At 38.3% G+C, this 12,500-nt stretch overlaps 1 pseudogene; it reads right to left on the minus strand.

The window, feature by feature from the left end:
* The window catches only part of LOC137635605 (phenoloxidase-activating factor 2-like), a 17,485-nt pseudogene that overhangs the window by 3,267 nt on the left and 1,718 nt on the right, over positions 1-12,500 (minus strand).

The raw sequence follows: 12,500 nt of genomic DNA on the forward strand, positions 1-12,500 counted from the left end.
CTGCTTTTCCAAATAGGGTTGTAGCTTACCTAGTAATAAAAATAATTACGCAACCTGTACTATTTCCTCACTGTGCTATTTTCCCTGTTGGAGCCCTTGAGCTCATAGCATCCTGCTTTTCCAAATAGGGTTGTAGCTTACCTAGTAATAAAAATAATTACGCAACCTGTACTATTTCCTCACTGGGCTATTTTCCCTGTTGGAAAACTTTGGCTCATAGCACCCTGCTTTTCCAACTAGGGTTGTAGCTTAGCTAGTAATAAAATTAATTACGCAACCTGTACTATTTCCTCACTGGGCTATTTTACCTGTTGGAGCCCTTGAGCTCATAGCATCCTGCTTTTCCAACTAGGGTTGTAGCTTAGCCAGTAATAAAAATAATTATGCAACCTGTACTATTTATTTCCTCACTGGACTGTTTTCACTTTTGGATTCATTTGGTCTTAGCATCCTACTTTTCAGACTAGGGTTGTAGCTTAGCAAGTAATAAAAAATAATTATGAAACCTGTACTATTTCCTCACTGGGCTATTTTCCCTGTTGGAGCCCTTGAGCTCATAGCATCCTGCTTTTCCAACTAGGGTTGTAGCTTACCTAGTAATAAAAATAATTACGCAACCTGTACTATTTCCTCACTGGGCTATTTTCCCTGTTGGAGCCTTGGGCTCATAGCACCCTGCTTTTCCAACTAGGGTTGTAGCTTAGCTAGTAATAGAAATAAATACCTGTACTACCAAATCGTATCAGGCATCACTTGGAAAAAAACTGGAAAAAACACTATATATGTTTACCTGTACATAGCCAGAGCCATCCCTCCTGGGGCAAACTAGCGGTGAGCCTCCATCCCCTGTACACAGGTCGTCCCCTTGGCCGCCGGCACACACAAAGGTCTTGTGTAGGTTGAAGGTTGGCCCTAGGCGAGTGGAGCGAAGAGCATTCTGACACTGGGCGTTATTAACCATGGGCAGCTTCACGGACTTCAAGATCTAGAGAAGAAAATCACAGTTGAATCAACAGTCTAACACAAAATATGTATGGCCCATTTAGAAAGATTATTAAGCAATATCAACAAACTCGGCTGAATCCCTTGTCAGGCTGGGAGGAGCCAAGATAGGAAAAGTCAGCTACCCGCCCCCTTAAACTGGGGGAAGTGCCTTGGTAAATAGAATAGATATTAAGATCTTTATTCATAGTTTAGTATGGACGTTATTTGAAAACAGTAACACTAAATATTTGGTCTCATCATGTCCCATACCTGTTGAAATTTCCCTACATTTCCAAATACATCTTTGCCCCAGCCAGAGCCGTAGCATTCGGAACTGTCAAACGTCTCAAAAGGCTCGGGAAGGCAGACTAGGCCAATTGTAGACCCAAGTGGTGCAGGTTGATCCAGGAACAAGAGGGCTACATCATAAGTCAACTGGTTGGGCACAAAGCTAGGGTGAATGGCTACGCGAGTAACTTTGGCATCATAGTGGGGTATTGGTTCAGATGGTACCTTGAAGTCCCATTCGCCAAGTCTGACAGCCAGTTTCTCTGGAGAATTGACGAATCTGTAAGTAAAGTTAATTAGTATCATTATTATTATTAGCTAAGCAACAACCCTAGTTGGTAGAGCAGGATGCTAAAAGATCTTTCTTATATAAACTATAAAGAGAGACTTGGGTCAGCCTCTTCAACAAAAGAACATTCGCTGCAAGTTTGAACTTTTGAAGATCCATCAATTCAACTGTCTGATTGGGAAGATCATTCCACAACTTGGTCACAGCTGCAATAAAACTTCTAGAATATTGTGTAGTATTGAGCCTCATGATGGAGAAGGCCTGACTATTAGAATTAACTGCATACCTAGCATTACGAGCAGGATGGTACTGTCTGGGAAGATCTGAATGTAAAGGTTTGTCAGAGTTAAAAAAAATCTTTCAGAAACAGCCACTTTCCACACAGTCCTAAACTTTCATCCTGCTAAATAAAATTGATGGCCAATGAGTTCTAATGAAATATTAAATTTGATTGTATAGTCAGGAAGTTAACTAATTATTTGGCTAGCTAATTTACTTATAATTCAATTTTATGGCTAATTGACCAGCAGATAAATTGGACTACACATATTTCCTGTCCTTATGACTATCAGAAAGCTGACTACCTTATTGAATGACTAAGGTTTAAAGGTTTAAAGGCCACTCATGAATGGCAAAGGCAAGGGACAGTGACAATGTCCTGTCAAGCAGGACAATACCCTAGAGACTGACCATATACACATTCATATGATCATCACCCAATCCCCCTCTCCACCCAAGAGAGGACCAAAGAGGAAGGCTAGGCAATGACTGCTGATGATTCAGCAGATAGACCTATAGGCTCCCCTAAACCCACCATCCTTAGCTCACAAGGATGGCGAGGTTGCAGCGACCAAAGAAACTAACGAGTTTGAACGGGACTCGAACCCCAGTCTGGCGTTCACCAGTCAGGGACGTTAGCGCATCGGCCACCGCAATCCTAAGGAACAGTATAAAGATATAGTCCATGGTGCAACATGAAGTTTGTATCTCCATATCTCTGATTAATAGATAAGGTTACTAAGGGCCGGCTTTACGATATCCAGTTAACAATTGTCCTTTCACTTAACATACAGCATCCAGCTCTCGAATCAACCAGAAGACAGAGGTTTTCCCTTACTGCATTACAGCCTAAGCACACTGGCGACTTTGTAGAGCCACAAGTGGCTGCGTTTTGTGGCGGGGATATTTTCTCCCATAGGTTCCCATTGTTTTTAAGCTTTGCCGATCACACTTGTGTCCGGTGCTCGCGACTGTGGCAAGCTGTCGCTCGTCCCCACCACAAACAGCGCATTTTGTGGCGGCGTTTTGTGGCTGGCTGAGAGCACACTAGCGACCTCTGGCGACCACATGTGGCTGCTAATCAGATGTAGTGATATCGGTGTGGCAACCACATGGGGCCGGGTATTCAAAACATAACCATATGTGGTCGCAACTTGTGGCTCTAAAAAGTGGCTAATGTGCTCTGGCCTGCCCACTTTGCGTGGCCACTTATGGTGTCACAGAGTGGCTAGTGTGCTCAGGGCCTAAGGGTTGTTGTGGCCTTATTGGCAACGTCTCTGCCTGGTGATCGTCAGACGGGGGTTCGAGTCTCGCTCAAATTCTGTAACCTCAACATCCTTGTGAGCTAAGGATGGGGGTTTGGGGGAGCCTATAGGTCTCCCTGCTGAGTCATAAGCAGCCATTACCTGGCCCTCTTTGGTCCTAGCCTGGGTGGAGAGGATGTTTGGGCGCTGATCATATGATAAGTGGTCAGTCTCTAGGGCATTGATCTGCTTGTTAGGGCAATGTCACTGTCCCATGGCCTGCCATTCATGATTGGCCTTTAAACCTTTAAACTAACACATTCAGTGGATAGACATAGACTACTTACTCTTAACAAGTAACCGTAATTGATAATATTAACCCACCACTCAGACTTCCTTAAGTAACAAGTACACAAACAATAATAAACAGAGGTCTATATAAAACAACAAATATATACATGTAAAGTAATGAATTTTGTTTTGTTGAAGCAATAGACATCAAAATTTTAAAGTACTTAATTGTCAATCGGCAAAGGCGAGGAACAGGACAATGCCCTAGAGACTGACCATATATACAAAAGATCAACACCCAAGATTCCTCTCCATCAAGCTAGGACCAAGGAGGGCCAGACAATGGCTGCTGATGACTCAGCAGGTGGATCTATGAGATACCCAAAACACCCTCATCTGTAACTCACAAGGATGGTGAGATTACAGACAGTAGAATGCAATTCATGGATGTTAACAATAGTGAAACATAGGCCTACTTACTCCGCCATATAGTGTGCCGCTGTTAAAACCACGCCAGGGCTGATGAGAGAACCGCCAGCGACGTAAACATTATTTCCATTCGTTCCAGGCACTTGGACATTCATGACAGCAGCCATCCAGGGAACTGACCGAACTGTGCTTGTCTATCCTGTAAATAAAGAAGATTTATTTCTCTTCAAATATGGATTTATGTATAAATGTTGATATATTTCATAACTGAGTACAGACAATCCACACCTGAAGATCTATCTTTGTGCCCTGAAAAACAGCATCTAGCAACGGTCACCTCTGACCAAAGAAAAGACAACCACTACTTTCTAAAGATCTGTCTCTCTACTCTTGAAAAAAAACATCTCAGCCCTAATCCGTAACCACCGTTTTTCAGCCCAGGCTCGTAAACATCGTTTCTCAGCCCAGTTTCATGACCATCATTTCTCAGCCCAGTCTAAATAACCACCAATTTCTGAAGGTCCACCAGTGTACTCTTGAAAAGGGGTATTTATTAATGACTAACTCTAACCACAGAATAAAAAAACCACCACTCTCTGAAGATCTACCTCTGTACTCTTGAAAATGGGCATCTGGCAACGGCCATCTCTGATCTGAGAACAGACAACCACAACCTCATGAAAAGTAACTCACCGTAAACCCAACAAATGTAGAAGACACTCCCTGTGGTCTCAGTTGACCGCAAGCCTGCAAATTGGATGGGGTTGGAGGGGGAGTTGGCGGCGGGGATGGATTGGGGTTTATATTGGTGCAGCAAGTTTCGAAAGAATCAGGGCAGATCGTCCTGACGTTGACAAGCGTGAGGATTCCCGAGTCTGTCGAGACTGCAAAAGAAGAAAAAAAAAAGTTCAAATAAGGGTTATGGAGGTTTCTAATCAATATGCTATTTTGCATTTGCAAACTTCTTATAAAAAAAGAGTCTTGTGAGCTGTAAATAAGAGGGTGAGAATCTAAATGTATTATATTGCTTCTTTTTGCTTCAAAATTCCTAATTTGCGGAGATTAGGATTACACACACTAATTAAAACATTCCTGCCTTTACCTGTGGACCAGCAGTGTCCAAGCACTCCCACTGCTTAACGCACCGACAACCCAGGTGCTTCCGGCTTAGGTGTTGGAGGTGCAAGGAGGTTCTTGCATTCAGAACCTGCCGCTAGGGCAGCGAAGCAGGCTATGAGGTCCTCGTCGGATATATTAGAAGTATCGACCTGCCTCTTGGCAATGTGGCACTGTGCTGTCGCGGCTAGGGCTACCAGCAGCCACACAACTCTGGGTGGGGCCATCATTCTGTCAAGAGAAAGCATGAAATATAGGTAAGGGTTTAAAGGTCACTCACATATAACCAAGGCTGTTAGAAATGACCTACAGATTCAACAAATAGCTAATTGTTTGTGCCTAAAACCCACTCTATACCCAAGGTAGAAGCAAAAGTAATGTTTGACAAGGACAACTGTAACCTTCATCCATCTTAATCTAAAGCAGATTAATTATAATAGAATGATTGAATTAGACTCTAAAAGAAAATGGAAGATAGATTAGTTTTTATAACATCAAGAGGATGCCAATAGTTAGGTTCATCCAGATAGTAGGGCGCAGGGTACTCAAGATTGATATGTATATTGTCAGAGTATTGTCGATATAGTCCTGAAAGAAACATATCCTACATGGAGCTGCTGAGAAATATAAATTCAATTACTAGCTTTGTATCCTATGATAGTTCATTTTCTATAGCATCTTACGTATTGTAACGCTCTTAATAGTGAACTACCGACAATTGTATTGCTTATTGTATGTAATTGATATATACAACATTGTTTTCTTGGTCAATAGTGTTCTATGGAATTCTGATGCAGCGTTAATGCATTTTACATGACTTGTCGCAATGCGTGTCTAGCAATTGCTAACGACTACTTAATATTTAATTATATCCATGTTTCGTTAATATTCATTCTATATGTGATATATATATTTTGTATGTATTGACATAATGGTATATTTGTTTATGTATATTTGTTATCGATATTCTGTGTTCTAACTTACATGTTATTGAACCTCTGTAAATAGCTCACCTAGAGCCAAAGGAGATTTTTTAAGAACTTCCTAGACCAAAATGCTTATATTTACTGTATACAAAAACAATAAATGCAGCCGTTTCTAGTCACTGCAGGACAAAGGCCTCAGACGTGTCAGTTCATTATAGACGCTTTGGCTAGTTTCATCGCCACACTAGCCACTACGGATTGGTGATGTGGGAGATTTTCGTCTGATTGCTCACAGCAAACCAATCGTTGTTGATCACGGCGATACACAAACCCTTTCGCCACGTTGAGGTATTTACGCTCGGAGAGGGATTTACTGTATATATATATATATATATATATATATATATATATATAGTATATATATATATAAAACCAGTTATCATAAATGTAATGATTTCCATTTCGGTTTATTTATTCATTTATTTATTTATTTACTTTTGCGCTTGTCATGTCACGTGATCCTCGTCATTTCATTTCCTCACTGGGCTATTTTCCCCTGTTGGAGCCCTTGGGCTCATAGCATCCTGCTCATCCAACTAGTATCGTAGCTTAGCTAGCAATAATAATAAAAAATTCAGGTTCTCCTCTGAGTTGCTGATAATATCACAATTTTATTTCAAAATATCGCAAGGGAGGGGGGGGGGCGGAGATTTCACGTATGTATTTGCGACTAGTTGGGTGAACTGTAAAAATAATGATGAGTTGAGTCATTATTTCCGGATTATTCTATTTCTAGTGAACGAGTCTCTCTCTCTCTCGTTTTCTAGTGGAAGGTTCTCTCTCTCTCTCTATTCTGTTTCTAGTGGTAGGTTCTCTCTCTCTCTCTCTCGTCTCTCTCTCTCTCTCTCTCTCTCTATTCTGTTTTTAGTGGTAGGTTCTCTCTCTAGTCTATTTCTAGTGGAAGGTTCTCTCTCTCTCTCTCTATTCTGTTTTCTAGTGGTAGGTTCTCACTCTATTCTATTTCTAGTGGAAGGTTCTCTCTCTCTCTCTCTCTCTCTCTCTCTCTCTCTCTCTCTTCTATTCTGTTTCTAGTGGTAGGTTCGTTCGTTCTCTCTCTCTCTCTCTCTTGTTTCTAGTGGAAGGTTCTCTTTCTCTCTCTCTCTATTCTGTTTCTAGTGGTAGGTGTTCTCTCTCTCTCTCTCTCTCTCTCTCTCTCTCTCTCTCTCTCTCTCTCTCTCTCTCTCCAAGAAAATATGAAGACATTAAACCCAAAAAGAAAATAAACTCCCTAGACACAGGGACTCCTTAACACAGACTAACAAACAAAAGATAATTCCTTATTCAGCAAGGACTACCAGCAATGAGGCTTTGGGTATTAAGTACCCACTACAGGAGAGAAGGTGCTCACCCGCGAAGGTCCTGGGGCCACTGGGCATCCAGGATTTACCAGAAAATAGAAGAAACTGGAAGTGTTACATAACTGTCATAGGGTCAAAGGATCTCTGAAGACTGTGAGGTTTCCAAGTAGGAATTTTCAGTGAATTAAATCGAAGGTTTTCCTTGCCGTGGTGGGAGAGAGAGAGAGAGAGAGAGGGAGAGAGAGAGAGAGAGAGGAGAGAGAGAGATTTTCACTAGAAATAGAATAGAGAGAGAGAAAAGAGACTCACTAGAAATAGAAGAGAGAGAGAGAGAGAGAGAGAGAGAGAGAGAGAGAGATTTTCACTTGAGAGAGAGAGAGAGAGAGAGAGAGAGAGAGAGAGAAGAGAGAGAGAGAGAGAACCTTCCACTAGAAACAGAATAGGAGAGAGAGAGAGAGAGAGAGAGAGAGAGAGAGAGAGAGAGAACCTTCCACTAGAGAGAGAGATAGAGAGAGAGAGAGAGAGAGAACCTTCCACTAGAAACAGAATAGAGAGAGAGAGAGAGAGAACCTTCCACTAGAGAGAGAGAGAGAGAGAGAGAGAGAGAGAACCTTCTACTAGAAACAGAATAGAGAGAGAACCTTCCACTAGAAACAGAAGAGAGAGAGAGAGAGAGAGGAGAGAGAGAGAGAGAGAGAGAGAGGTGGATAATGTAAAATTGAAATAGAATATTTCAAGCTGGTTCCTAAGTAGATTATAATTTAATCTACCAGAGTTAGCCCAACTCTTTACTTTCGATTATCATGATCAAGTAATTACCCTCTCTCTCTCTCTCTCTCTCTCTCTCTCTCTCCACTCCTCTCTCTCTCTCTCACTCTCTCTCTCTCTCTCGATAGAAAAGTTTATTTTTCAACTTTTCTCATCAATATACATTTTCAAAATCATCAGAATTATTTGCAGTATTACCAATAATTCTGAGAATTTACCAGCAAATTCACTCGTCGAGAACTATTTTCTGTAATCGTATGCCATCAGGAATTTCCTCCACGTAAAACTCAAGGTCAGTGATGGAATAATTATTCTCTGTTTAGTACCATACTGCGCAAGATATCAGTGAGGTATTAATACATTTAGGCCTAAAAAGGGCATAAATATAGGCATAGTTAAAAACCCCATCACTGCACAAGTTTATTAACGGAATTTAGTATAAATTATTGTATAAACCGACTGGGTTTTCCAGAGTAGACCTTGAAGAGAACTCTCGTACGACTAAGGAAGAGTTATCGAACAATTTCAGAGTTATCGTACTGAAACGAAAACCAGTCTGGATAGGGTTATATATGTAAATAGAAAAGAAATATATCTGGATAAAGAGAAAATAAATATATCGAGAGAGAGAGAGAGAGATGAGAGAGAGAGAGAGAGAGAGAGAGAGAGAGAGAGAGGAGAGAGAGAGAATCTGATGATTTAATATCCATAGCAACAATAGAAAAGAATACGAGGTTAAGCGAATGAGATCGTATTCTACCCAAAAGGCCTCTCTCTCTCTCTCTCTCTCTCTCTCTCTCTCTCCTCTCTCTCTCTCTCTCTCTCTCTCTCCCTACTTACATTTACTATCTCTTTATTCAGGTACTTATACTTCTTTTCTAATAGCTTCTTCTCTTCCCACTTGTGGCCTTCAATGGGTCATCCAACCCTAGACCTAGACCCACAATGTCACCCCAAAGCAGACAACACCCCCTCCCCCCCCATAGTTAACAAGCACTAGTACCCAGAAACTAGAATGTCACATGTATGATATAGATGTATAGTTGTGTGGATGGTATTAGACGTTTGTTGGTGAGCTATCTGTGTAGGTGTAATATGGAACTAGTGCTTGGCAATTTCTTCAGTAGTTAGATTGTGAATGTAATGATTATTGCAATATTTTCAGGCGAAAAATCTTTGTGTATGTATGTGTGTGCATATATATATATATATATATATATATATATATATATATATATATATATACTGTAATAATTATGCAAGATAACTCGTTCTATGACTAACTATTCTACGAACTAGTATGATAACTCCCTTCAAGGTCTTTGTAGAGAATTATCGAATCCAAATCCTCTCTCTCTCTCTCTCTCTCTCTCTCTCTCTCTCTCTCTCTCTCTCTCTCTCTCTCTCTCTCTCTCTCTCTCTCTCTCTCTCTCTCTCCACAGGATATATTTCCCAGTGTGTACTGTGTATCCATTCTCATGATTGCTCAATGTATACAGTATATGTGTATGTTTATCTATGAGTAAGAATATACCGGAAATCCTGAGAAGTCTCTTGCGTCCAACCGTAAACTTGTTATTGTCGAGTTGCCATTTAGCAATTTTTGAAATTGTGGTTTCAGAGTTGCCATTTAGGGATTTAGTTCGAGCGTTAAAATGCGAACATATTATCACTATTACTAGCCAAGCTACAACCCTAGTTGAAAAAGCAAGATGCCATAAGCCCAAGGGCTCTAATAGGGAAAAATAGCCCAGTGAGGAAAGGAAATAAGGAAATAAATAAATGATGAAAACAAATTAACAATAAATCCTTCTAAAAACAGTAACAACGTCAAAACATATTATTGTTATTATTATCATTATTATTTTTATTATTAAGATATATTTTAGTGTTATTGATAATATGATATATTTTATTTATCATTTTCCTTATATGGTTTAATTATTTCCTTATTTCCATTCCTCACAGGGCTATTTTCTCCTGTTAGACCCCTTAGGTTTTTAGTTGAAATTTTTATTTACTTGTATATCCAATTATCTTCAACGACCAAGCCCCCTCTCCACCCACGTTAAGACCAGGGAAGCCCAGACAACAGCAGCTGGTGAATCAGACGCTAGACCTATAGGCAGACACTACAAGAAACTATCGAGCATGAGCGGGTTTCGAACCCCAGTCCAGCATATCTTCAAGCAATGACGTTTGCAATAGTTTACCAAAACTCTAGACATATTTTCCCGCACTACAAGGCTGTGGAAGAATTCCTGTCAGTGATAATGGATTTTAAATTAATTTTAATGATGAAGGAAGACTCTGAGCACTAATATTTGACCTTTGTTTAACTACTTATGTGTTTATTATTATTAGTAGTAGTAGTATTAGTTGCTAAGTCACAAGCCCAAGGAAAGTAGCCCAGTGAGGAAAGGAAATAAGATAATAAGTAAATTACATATAAGTAATTAGTAAAAAATAAAATATCTTACAATATTAAAATAAATCAATCATTTATAACCAATATTTTTTCTTGTTGGATCCCTTGGGCTTATAGCATCTTGATTTTACCAACTAGTGTTGTAGCTTAGATAATAATAATAATAATAATAATAATAATAATAATAATAATAATAATAATAATAATAATAATAAAAACAATAATAATAATAATAATAATAATAAAAACAATAATAATAATAATAATAATAATAATAATAATAATAAAAACAATAATAATAATAATAATAAATAATAAATAAATCAATAATAATAATAATAATGATAATAATAATAAATAATAATAATAAAAACAATAATAATAATAATAATGATACTGATAATAAAAAACAATAATAATAATAATAATAATAATAAAAATAATAATAATAAAAATAATAATAATGATAATAATAATAAAAATAATAATAATAATAATAATAACAATAAAAATAAAGAAAGAAAGATATATGTCAACCTCTTCAAAAAAAAATTACAGAAAGTATGAACTTTGGAAGTTCCAGCAATAAAGACTGGAAAACATATCACGTAATCAACAAAAAAAAAAAAAAAAAATAGACTTTTGATCGAGTTCCTTTGTCTGGAAGGAAAGTCTGGAACACTGACCTTGGTCTGGAATCCTCCAGACCAAGGTCAGCTTTCCAGGCCAATGTAGAAGTTAGAAATAGAGATTGACAAACGTATAGAAAAGATGAGAGATAAAAATGTAAGTATTTAGAAAGATCGTTAAATGGAAATGTATAACATATGAATAAATAGAAATGAATAAAGGATAAATGGAGAGAAAGATAGATAGAAATTAATAAAATATAAGTAAATAGAGAGATAGAAATGTATAACATATGAATAAATAGAAATGAATAAAGGATAAATGGAGAGAAAGATAGATAGAAATGAATAAAGTATAAGTAAATAGAGAGATAGAAATGTATAACATATGAATAAATAGAAATGAATAAAGGATAAATGGAGAGAAAGATAGATAGAAATGAATAAAGTATAAGTAAATAGAGAGATAGAAATGAATATAAGAGAAGTAAGTAGACAGATAGAAATGAATAATAGGTAAATAAGCAGAAATGAATAATATACACAAATAGAGATAGATCAATCGATAGATAAAAATGAATAAAGGATACTTAAATAGATAGAGTTTTTTCGTGATATCAAACTTATAGAGACGAAGCCTCTCTCAGCGTGTGGATTCAGTATGATCTAGTTTCTCTATTTCTTTTGATTATTATAAAAAGATGTTTTTTTTTCCAAAGGAGTCTCTCATGTAGGTTTACGTATCCTACGGGTTGGGGAGAAAGGACTCTTGCGTTGGGTAGTGAGAAAACATGGGCCTAAAAACATATCCTTTGTGACCCGTCCAACGAACTCTTCAACGGTGTGGACGGCTAACCACTCTCTCTCTCTCTCTCTCTCTCTCTCTCTCTCTCTCTCTCTCTCTCTCTCTCTCTCTCTCTCTCTCATCGGTTATTATATACACTTGTATACATATGTATGCCTAACACAACAACGACAACAAATGCATCCGTTTCCAGTCAACTGCAGGACAAAGACCTCAGACATGTCCTTATTCATATCTGGGATTTGGCCATTTCATCACCTCGCTGGCCTGTGCGGATAGGTGATGGTGGGAGACCTCAATCTGCTCGCACACAACAAACCAACCTAGTATGGCTGTCCCTAACTAATAACACACAGCTTTGCCGATCATGGCGATACGAAAACCCTTTCACCACGTTAAGGTATCCCCTACTCAGAAAGGGATATGTGTGTGTGTGTGTGCGTGTGTGTGTCTTCAAGGCTAATCTCAGGCAGTGTGACGTCACAGTTCACGTCAGGAGTGGTAATAAGGAAGTATAGACTAACTATATAAATTATGCGATAAATGTGGCAAATAAAATGACGTTATAAAATTAGTGAGGAAAAATATATAATATAAAATGTAACTGTATGGTGTATGTATGTATGTATGTATGTATATATATATATATATATATATATATATATA

This window comes from Palaemon carinicauda, unplaced genomic scaffold (genome assembly GCF_036898095.1).
Source record: "Palaemon carinicauda isolate YSFRI2023 unplaced genomic scaffold, ASM3689809v2 scaffold148, whole genome shotgun sequence".
NCBI classification, from domain to species: domain Eukaryota; kingdom Metazoa; phylum Arthropoda; class Malacostraca; order Decapoda; family Palaemonidae; genus Palaemon; species Palaemon carinicauda.